At 30.4% G+C, this 11,785-nt stretch overlaps 1 protein-coding gene across 3 annotated transcripts in view; it reads right to left on the bottom strand.

The window, feature by feature from the left end:
• Window positions 1-5,313, bottom strand: part of LOC106457153 (vesicular acetylcholine transporter-like) — a 316,981-nt gene extending 311,668 nt beyond the window's left edge. Inside the window, exon 1 of one of the 3 annotated variants that reach the window (XM_022382971.1) lies at window positions 5,240-5,302. The gene's annotated coding sequence lies outside the window, so the exon portion shown is untranslated. Of the gene's footprint in view, window positions 1-5,239 lie in introns of all 3 variants that reach the window. The other 2 variants (XM_022382972.1, XM_013916540.2) reach the window with 2 other exon arrangements.
• Window positions 5,314-11,785: the final 6,472 nt, after the last annotated feature.

Consider the following 11,785-nt stretch of genomic DNA (forward strand, 5'->3'; position numbering starts at 1 on the left):
AGGTTCTTTGTTTAAAATGACTGTGTTTTACTAGATATACTATGGTTTTTTTTTAGTTGCAATGGTGAAAAACGTTGAACGGTTTTTTATTCTGTTCTGTCGATCTGGTTTCCAATTTTCTTCCTGTTTCTCCGATGTAGAATTCTGGTCAGTTATTGCATGTTATTTTGTAAATGACGTTGGTATTGTGTGATTCTAAATAATTTTTGTTTAGTAACGATTTTAATTTAGGGCCAGGTTTTTGTGAGAATTTGACGTTGACAGGAATATTTGTTTAATGGCTAGTTTAGCTCAAGTATGGATAATTCTTGAGCTGGTTTCAGGAACAACAACAGTACATTACACTGCAGTTTACCTCCAGCTGTTACAGAACACTATTTTAGACCTAGTGAGTTTTACTTGAAAAAAGATAACATTAATTCAGTGTACTGCTTATAATAATAGTTAGTTACGGAAAAATATGGATTTGTTTTATAATATTAAACAATAATCTGTATACATATCATAAATAACTTAAGAAACGTCGAAATAAAACAGCCATAGTATTTTTGTGTTTCTCACGTGTCACGTACAGTTTTCGTCACTGGAACTCAAAAAATACTTCCTGTTCTCTGTATTCAAAGGCAATACAAATAAGTTTTTCAAATTTCAGTATAACATGCTAAACAATTTCTTATAATAAACGAATAAGATAATAATCTTCGTGAAATTATATTTTATTCTAACAACATCTAGTCGTCTTACTTTCTGTAGAATAATGTCCATCTTTAACATATGTGAAATTAACATGTCTCTTGAATATTAGAGTATTTTATGAATATATATATATTTCAGAAGTACGTTCGAATTATTTATTCGGTTGGGTTTAATTACTTAATTATAATATTAGCTTTAAAACACAGTTCTGGTTGCCATATTTTGAAACTAATATATTGTGGATAAGAACAATTTTATACATCATGTATAATTTTTCCTACAATTTTAATTCACGATTAATATAGTTTACAGAATATAAGTAAAAAACAAACATAAGTATAAAGTTGAAAACTCAAGATTTAACGGCCTGCATGTTTTTAACGGCCCATGGATCTAAAGCTTTAGATATAATTTTTAACAGCAAATCAGTTACAGAACTAGTTTCCTTCAGTTAAGGTCTTAGCCTACGAAATAACAGTTTATACTTAACTAACTGGGATTAGTTTAGCAATTCATTCGCTGGTAATATTTTTTAGTCTTTTCCTTATGAGTAAAGCAAAATAACTTATTCTTCATCACTGGCAATATTATTTATAGTAATTCTGCTATGATCTGCCTCATCTTCAAACGTCACATATTTTACCTTTCTTCAAATTCTGTTATAGTCCGCCTCCCCCCTTTTTTTTTTTTGAAACATTACATAAATTGTAATACTTGAAAACCGTTTTTCCAGATACAATTTAGCCCTAAATCTTTCCCTTTACATTACTTTTGTAAGATGTTCGAATGTTTTTCTTTTGAATAAAAATGGTTGTATAGATATAATATATTTGCAATTTACCATAGAGTTTACACAACAATTAAATAAACTTATGATTCAGTTTACTTCAACTTCAATATTTTAATTTTCATGTTCCGTTTCTTAACACCTTATTGTCTTCATGTCAGCTAATGCATTTCCAGGCATAAAATACTATTTGTTTCAGGTATATCTTATATAAATGATAGCCTTATTAATTGAACAACCTCGTTCTTATTTAATATAGATGACAGACTTCTAAGTTGAATAACTTCTACTTATAATTCGAATTCTGTGGCTGCTCTTTTGTCTTAAACTCTAGGGAAGTGATGCGCTATAATGTAATTATCTGCAAAGGTAATATAGTATTGTTTATAAGTTCACGAATGTTTCACTGGTTATGTATTTAGAATTCTGATAAACTGCACGTGACACCCACGTTCATCACATTTTATGACGAGACTCGTTGAAATAATCTTTATGGTGCCTACAAACGGTATGTGTAAGGTTAACTTGCTGAAATTAAAATCATGATGCACCACCTGAGTACAATTACCAAAAAAAGGGTCACATGAGACGTTATTTCAGATGGAAAAACACAAAGTGGGTTAGTTGTACAAAAGTTCAAACTTGTATCAACAACTTTCCTCAGCAGCTTACTCGAAATAGAAATAATTGCATATTGTCCCTGGTTGATCTACAACTGTTAAATAAAAAAAAATATATTTAAAATTGATTTATTAGTAGTGAATGATGTTTATTTTCCTATTTGTTTAATTTACTTTTATTGCAGATTTGTAACAGTAGCTTCTAATTTAGGTTGGACGAAGTATAATACATATATATGTATTTCAGTAGTAATTCCATAAACAAAATGCTAAAAAGAAACAGATTGCAATAGAATTATGAAACGTACACGAACAATGGCAATATCAAATCTTTTAAATATATTGTCTCTATCTCAAGTAGAGTAGAACAGTTCAAATAAATCACGTGACATTTAACTGCAACTCCAGTACTTCACCGATTTGAATGTTGCAGGTATTTTGAAAACTAAAATCGGCTTGCAAGCGTAAACATAAAAGGATGACTTAGTCATGTTCGTGAAAATCAAATAACGCAGATTTTCGACGGAGTAGTCGTTGGAATTGTTCGTTACGTTGTTTAATTGACATCGTTATGCAGATAATCAACAATTGAAGAATAAAAAAGGTAAACATATTCGGTGTGTAAATAAAGACAGTGTACTAATTAAAGTAATACATACTGGTACCAAACATCTGTAAAGCAGTGATGTATGGAACAGCGTATAACATACAGAGCTAGAATGAGAAACAGTGTTATATGGAATAGCGTGGACAAAAGATAATAAAGAATAATTTCATATATCTAAATAAAGACATTTTACAGTTTTATTTTGTGCAACGTTTCGGGCAGACACTCTTTATCAGGCAGTAAAGATCCTTGTAACAGCATAAACAGTTTTTATTTAGATGTGTCAATTTATTTTTTATATCTTTTATCCAAGTTTTCTTCTTACGTCTTGCGGAACAAGTTTCATTCAAGAATTCATTATGGAATAGTGTATCATGAATCACATTTAGAACGATCAACAGTGATACATGAAATAGTGTATCATGAATCAGAATTAGAACGATCAACAGTGATACATGAAATAGTGTATCATTAACCAGAATTAGAACGATCAACAGTGGTACATGAAATAGTGTTTCATGAATCAGAATTAGAACGATCAACAGTGGTACATGAAATAGTGTATCATGAATCAGAGTTAGAACGATCAACAGTGGTACATGAAATAGTGTTTCATGAATCAGAATTAGAACGATCAACAGTGATACATGAAATAGTGTATCATGAATCAGAGTTAGAACGATCAACAGTGATACATGAAATAGTGTATCATGAATCAGAGTTAGAACGATCAACAGTGGTACATGAAATAGTGTATCATGAATCAGAGTTAGAACGATCAACAGTGGTACATGAAATAGTGTTTCATGAATCAGAATTAGAACGATCAACAGTGATACATGAAATAGTGTATCATGAATCAGAGTTAGAACGATCAACAGTAATACATGAAATAGTGTATCATGAATCAGAATTAGAACGATCAACAGTGATACGTGAAATAGTGTATCATGAATCAGAATTAGAACGATCAACAGTGATACATGAAATAGTGTATCATGAATCAGAGTTAGAACGATCAACAGTGGTACATGAAATAGTGTTTCATGAATCAGAATTAGAACGATCAACAGTGGTACATGAAATAGTGTATCAAATAACAAAAAAGGAAGTGTGTATCGCGTACAGAATTAGAATTATCAAAGACATAACTGTAAGTGTAAATATCCTGTTATTAAAGTCATAATGCTTAGTACATCTCAGAGAAAAACAGCAACACATTTTTAGCGTAACTCACTATTTCTAACGTTTAAAAATCTTACAATAAATAACATTTATGCTGGGTTACATAAGAATGTTTCGACACTCCTACATGCATCAAGCTTTTCACCGAAATAACAGTTGCTCCAGAAAATCTTTAATCTTAGATATAACTACCTATTCGTAAAAAAAAAAGAAAAAAAAAAAACCTCAGAGAGTTAAAACATTCCTCCGACCTTATATGGAGGCTCTAAGATATGAACTTTTCGTGCCTGATAGAAACGCCATACAGTGCAGAATCTTCATAATAAGATCAACAGTGGGTAAAAACAGATAACATTTCCCCATATGTTGCTGGTTCTTAAAGTATAAACAAGGTAAATTTGATTATTCTTCGTATAGTTATGAATAAGGTCTGATGTTATGTCCACGGGGTTAGCTTAATGTGACGTAACGTTTAAGTGAAAGGTATAATATCGTCTGCTTTCATAAACAGTCTTGATCTCGCACAAATAACGACATTTCTCTTACATACTTGCTTTATGTCAATCTTAAAGTAATAAAATTATGCTAAGACTGGCTTATACTGCTGAAATTTGTTTTTAACATTACGTTTTCTAACTTTCGTTTAGAACAAGTCATATTTTAAAATTGAAGAGATATTTTATAGAAATAAATTATAATATTCAATTGTTATATTTCAATATACTACTTGAATTTTGTATTTTGAATAAAATCTGTATATACTGTCTTGCATTTCATAATTTTAGCTAAATAATGGAGAAGTGACAGAAAAAAATCAAAATTTAATTTATCTACAATAATTTATTTATTTCAGAGCACAGGATACATACCATGAGGCCACAATAACTCTTTAATAATTCTGATTAATTGTTAGTTTCCATTAGTGTAGTATTTAGAACTGATTATTAAAATAATACAATACAGTACCACAAGAGTGTGTATAGAACCTAAAGTTATTATGTAGTGTCATAATATGATGCTGTTAATACAATTCTACAATAGCATTCTAATATACGGTACTGTACACATAAACTTCAATATTAATTACACCGTTTTAAGTGATTATTCACAATACATATATATCCTATTCATTTACTAAAGTATCTTAATCTAGTTATATAGACATACAGGTATTTATGACTGTTTAGGGAATAGTGTCATATCAAAACAAAGCAGTTACTAAAATAATAATATTATTTATCAGGAAGCATATGTATTAAATATATTACGTAGAAATCCTATGCCTTTAATGCTTTTATAAAAACAGATGACGATGGACTAAAGACAGATAGTTAGTTGTATTACCTTTACAGAACGATACAGAAGCGTCGCAAGAGCCCGTGGACGTAGAGCTTCGGTCAAGTTGAAGAAAGTGCCGGGAATGGGCACTGGTGATAGTACAAGCACGCCGCGACATGCGCAGCACAACACACCTCTGCGGTATGTGTTCGAGCCACGCCTAAGAGGCGGGACATCAGGAGCAACTATTCTCGTCATTTCTTTGTGTTAAATATTATGAAACTCTTGTTGCCTTCTATTTTTGAGAACCAATAACAGGACTTAGATATGGTCCTCCCTTTGGAATGTTTGTTAGTTATATAGTTGCAATTGCGTCATGCAAGGCGGGGCTAATTATTCAAAGTTTCCATAGGAATGACAACTTCCTTCAGGTATAAAGAAACAATAATGGCGAACCTGGAAAGAAATTGTTCAGTTATAAATTGGACAGAAACCTTCACAGTTGCAAAACTTTTCTAAACTAGCCTAAAGTTTCAAGGATTTTTCTTTTTTCAGTCTTGAATGGATTAACAATATTTACACTGTTCCGATCTACTTAAATGCTAAAAACAAGCGAATATCATACATCGAGAAGAAATGAGCGGACATTTTCTCAGACCCACAAATTCTCAAAGCTGGAAAAGTTTCTCGCTTGTTTCGCATTTACAGATACAAAGATTTTTGTGTGTGTTATTTCGTGTTTTGTGATTATTCACGTATTTAACATCCCGAGTTTAAAAAATGTTTCATTGTGTTTGATGTCCTTTTTTGTTAGGAATGTATAACTGGTATATACTAGAAGGATTTCTTACTAAAAGTGCTTTACGTCGTCTGTTTCTAAAGGACTTTCCTGTGATTCATACTTACAGTGCTTTCAAGTTTTTCTTATGCTTCACACTTACCGTGTCTGCCAGTTTTTCTTATGCTTCACACTTACCGTGTCTGCCAGTTTTTCTTATGCTTCACACTTACCGTGTCTGCCAGTTTTTCTTGTGCTTCACATTAACCATGCCTTCCAATTTTTTTTGTAATTCACATTCACCGTGGCTTCCAGCTTTTCTTACTTTTCACACTTACCGTGTTTGCCAGTTTTTCTTGTGCTTTGCTGTATACTGATTTGTTCTTCATGTGCTTCAATGTGTTTAGTGTTTAAAAGTTGACTCTGCAAATTCATAATGACAGTGCTTAAAAGTTTTTCATGTGTTTCACACTAATAGAGCCAAGGTGCCCTACCTGCGCTTCATTGTTTTCTTGATACAGGCTGGCTGTATATGCCAAAATGTGCTATTCGGGCTTCACATACGCAACGTTGAAAACTCTTCCTATAACTTGCATTCAGATATTTTAGATACCCATCTTGTTCTTCGAAATCAGCTTTTCATCTAAATCACATATGTTCAAATAGGTGAGCAAATTCTTATAATTTAGATAAATCTTAAGGAAATATCATCAAAATAAAAATATCTCATGTAGCTTTAACTGTAGATACAACAAACTAAAACGATACATATATACAAGTCTATATAAATTATCCAACAAAATATACCTGATATAAGTGTATATAGAAATTAAGAACCTAAGGTTGATACTCCCTAATTAGTTACGAATATGTTGCTTATGTGTTTTCAATAATTTCGGGTTATTACCTAAAAGATACGGTATAAAACTTTCCACAAGTTTATGACTATAAGGTTAATACCAACAAAGTAGTTTTGTAAAATAAGTTTCAATATATTTAATATTGAGTTATGATTCTGTACATTCTTTATAAAAGTTTGAATAGGATGCATTGATAGTCATATTTTTGTGGCACACACACTAACGTGTTTAAAGACTGTTTATATCGCGTATTTATAATGAACAAAGGTTATTATGTGTTCATTATGTGACTTATTTTGGAATAATTGTTGTATGTATATATTAAATTACACTATTTTAAGGTAAAAATTAAACACGGACTGTGTGTATTCCCACTTTTCTTGTTATTGACTTTTATTCGGTTGAGTTCACCGACCACTTTTATTTTTTTAATGGTCTCTCTCTCCGTTGGCAAGTTTTCCATAAAATTCAACTGTTATTATACATAGTATTTTTGTTTGTAGTTAAACACAAAGCTATACACTAGGCTATCACAACTTTTTCGTTACAATAACTTCATAAATAAAAACGATAACACAACCGTTTTCATTTATTATTGTAACTTTCAGATAATATTAGAGAAATATTCGATTGTTATGTTACAAATCACATAGATTTAAAAATAGATACATAAAATGTGCTGAATCTGAAACAATGTCTTGAACTTGAATTAGCGATATTCACGTAAACCACAAGTATGAAAAAAAATTGCATATTTATGATATAACAGTTTTGTGAATTTCAAATGCAGTCTTTTCTGCTAAAATTCATAAACTGATGTTAACATTTTTGTATGTTGGGCTATTAAATTGTCTTTCTTTCATTGGCTATAACGCTTTTTTTTTCTTCTTTTACAATAAATGCTTACTTGGGGCCAATATGCTAATTTAGACTTGTTTTTAACTGGGAATTTCAATATAATAAGTTCATTACCTACAATCTCTAAATGATCAAAAAATTGTTTAATAAAACAAAATTGGTGTAACTGCTAAGAATAAACTATAAAGGACGAATGTACATGTTCGTCGAAAATGCCTTTTTGAATTGCACACACACACACACTATATATATATATAATGCTGACTGATGATCAATTGCTCATTTTTATGGGGTGTCTGAAACTAAAGGATAAGCTTGGTTCTTCCTTCTGTTATTAGTTTCGTTTAATTTACACTTTCTGTATCAACGAATTGTAAGAGGAAACTGTGGACGTTGTCTAAATTCAAAATATATTTTTACAACACTTATCTCACTGGAGGTTCTAATAGTGAGTAGATAAGTTTTAAAGAAGATATTTTACTAAACTGTAATTACATGTCTAATTTTAAATGTTGATATCAGCTCGTTACCAAAGGATTCTTGTAACAATAACCATCCTCTATAGACTAAAGAATGACATGAATACTTAAAAAAATGCACGTTCCGAAAATTCTTTAACTGCGCAAGTTTCTTATTAAAGTGTGTACCTTGAGTAAAATATAATATAGAGAGATCTATATTCATAGAACAAACGTTATAAAGAAAAGTATATAAATGGCTTGCACCTCTTTGTGAAGTCCAAAACTGAGAGGTGGGTATTTCACATCAAATCAGCAGTAGACTGTCAACGTCAGAACATTATAGAAAATGCTCTAATGTCATCAGTTGCCGCTTCATCAAAGTAAAACACAAAAAATATTTAAATACTATTAAACAATTTTATTCTTCTTATAAAACATCTAAATCTTAAGATATTTCATAATGTATTCTGACAGCATTGAAAAGCTTATATTAATGTATGACTTTGTATAGTTTGACATAAAGTAACTCGTATATAACTGTTTTACTTATACACTTTTACCTTTACGAACTTGTAAAACAAGTCTTCCTTTCAGACATGTGAAGTTCGTGTGGGTGACTTTACTTGACTATCTGAAGGTAGCTCGAAAACATAGTACTAGCCTGACCGTGTAATAATTCCATTACTTAATGTCACCTAAATATGTTTTGTATTTTACATTTGAAAATAATAGAATTAATTGCCAATTACTTGCCTGTTACAAGAAAAACCATCATTAACTTTACATATTCCATAAATTTCAGTGTTAATGTATTTCCTTTCCACTAGCTACAAAGTCTGTTTTGTTCAACACAAAACTTCTCAATTCATATTTTGTGACAACGGTTATCTGACAAGCTTTAAATGTCTACGCAAGTAATAAATGACACAAAACATCAAATTTAGCGGTAAGAATTTTCCCACAGTATCTGCTTTTGTAGAAAAATATCCTCAAACTTTTTCTTCAAGGCTGAAACCCAATGCATTGAATAGTATTCATATAATGTGGATCAAATATTTATAAGGAATATGTACCAACATTAGAAATCAAAGAATGATTTTGGTTAAAAATATATTATTATTTTTTGTAATTACGTTTTTCAATGTATTTTTTGGGGGGACGGATGGAAGGAAGAGTGGAAACACAGAAGTAAAGGCAATGATGAAAGCTACTATGACCTAAAATCCACCGGCCATCCACATCTCCAGAAATCAAGTAATTTCTTTCCCTCCTTTTCCATAAAAACAATCAAATTTGTCAATCATTTTATTGTTTATATTTTATTTAGTGGCGTAGCGTTCACATAATTGCCAAAGCAACTTTCACGACAGGAACTAAGATTATTTTAAGGAAGGATATGTAGCCCCTCTCAGAAGTTCGTTGTGTAAAAATGAAACAATTGTTTTCTCTCTCTCTCTCTTTTTTCATTTAACCCTCTTTACAATTAGTCTAATGATGGAATAGCTCAAAGTAATGCAAGTGATAAAAAGTATTTAAAGGATATAAAGGTCATAGTACATTGAATATGACGGAAAGCGGGCGTGTAGTAGGGTATTGTGACTCCTTAGCTTTGTAAACTTAACTTAGCTTGACCCCATTGTTCAACAGAAACCCGATGTGACTCAAATGTCAGGAGAAAGAAGTTTTATTTATATGGTATTTAAACTAATTTTGTCAAATGGTTGTACTCAACTACTGAAAAAAAAAAGAGTAGTACTTGAGGTTTCCTTTAAGCTAATTCTGAGTACTTTAATATGTAACAATCGCAACGTAGGCATTATCAAAAAGAAAATCTTAACAAAAGAAGTTGCACGAAAGCGATATATTGCCATCAGTTTTAGATTATAACTTATTTTCCAAACGAAACTCAACATATTATCCTAAAGCTATATACGTATATTTAAAATCATTTTAGGTTATTTCAAAACTATTAACTTTTATAGTAAGCACGTGTTGCATCTCTCAGATATCGAACTTCTTTAGAGAAATGTGTATTAGTCACGAGTTGAAGAAAATCATAATTGTATCGTGCACATTTTATAAATTATTCATGAATATTTACGACTTTTATTTTCAATATTATTAGGAGTAAATTAGTACGTTTTATTGCTTTATACAAAAGTAAATCTCATATGAAAATGCGGATATTAACTGTTTTTTACGAATTCAATATAGAAATATTGCCCCTAATTTTACGAAATATAAATTTTGCGAAAGAGGCCGAACTCAGAAAGAATAAAATTAAATCTACTTTTTTACATGAGGTTTATTTGATTACGTTGAATATATATTTAACGTTTCTTCAAGTAAATTGAAAATAAAACTGTAAAATATCATGAACCACAATAATGGTTCGTAATAGGGGTCACAAGGAGTTGCACAAAACCCCAATAGAACGTTCGGGTAAAAAGCACCTTAAACAGTAAAGATTTAGTTCAAACAAAACTTTAACATTTTTACTATTGACTGCTAAGGCTGTGCACATATAAAAATGCAGAAAAAAAACACTCATGTTAGACTTAAGGGATAAGAAAATCCGCTCAAAACGGCCCATTCGTAATTTTTCTTTAACTTATTATTCTCTTACCAGCATACAACAAAAATGGCTTAGTATATTGCACCAAACCTTTCGTAGAATACTAAATAAGGAACTGCAAAGATCATAGGGGAATTGAAAAGTAGATTTGTTTCTTCCATATTTTACAAACGCTAAAAAAAAACATCATAATTCTAGTGTAAACGATGTTATCATTACCCTTTAAAGTTAGCTTTCTTACAAAGATCTGTACCTTCGAAAAGCTTAAGTATTGAATAAAACAAGAATTACCAGCCAATAATAGATGAACATTAGATGACTGTAACACGTAGATTCGTAATGTTTTGTACATTATACAACTGGTGTCTTCAGGGAGCCAATCCCTATATTATGTATGAAGTGAAAGAGTAAAAAAAAATAAATCAATACACATAATATTATATTTTGTTATACACATTCGTAGAATAATTACTTTAAAAGATACGAAGGTTTAAGATGCTAGGTGAGCTGGCTGAAAAAAAGGTTTAGATGCTAAATGAGACAGCTGAAAACAACAGTAATAAATGTTTAGATGAGATAGCTGAAAAATGACAACAAATGCATAAATGCGTAAATGTTTAGATGATATATCTAAAACACAATAAATGTTTAGAAGGGATAGTTAAAAAAAAGCAACCCTTAGATACTATCGTTGAAGTACAAGACAGATGTTTATATGAGATATGCAAGAAAAATAAAAAAACATGTTTAATTTTAACAATTAAAAAAAACAACAAATTCTAACACAAAATTGCAGAAAAAACAATAAATGTTAAGATGAATTGAATGAAATATAACAAAAGTGAACATGAGATAAATGAAAAAACTCCAATGAATGTTGAAATGGGATAGTTGAAGAAAACAACAAATATGAAGTTTGGGATGAAATAGCTGAAATAAACAAATGTTTATGCAAGAGAGATGAAAAACCAACAATAAATTATTAGATAGGATGGTTGAAAAATAAAGTAGATATCAAGATGAGAGAGCTGAAAAAATAAAGTAGATGTCAAGATGAGAGAGCTGAAAAATAAGTAGATG

This window comes from Limulus polyphemus, unplaced genomic scaffold (assembly GCF_000517525.1).
Source record: "Limulus polyphemus unplaced genomic scaffold, Limulus_polyphemus-2.1.2 Scaffold297, whole genome shotgun sequence".
Taxonomy (NCBI): Eukaryota; Metazoa; Arthropoda; class Merostomata; order Xiphosura; family Limulidae; genus Limulus; species Limulus polyphemus.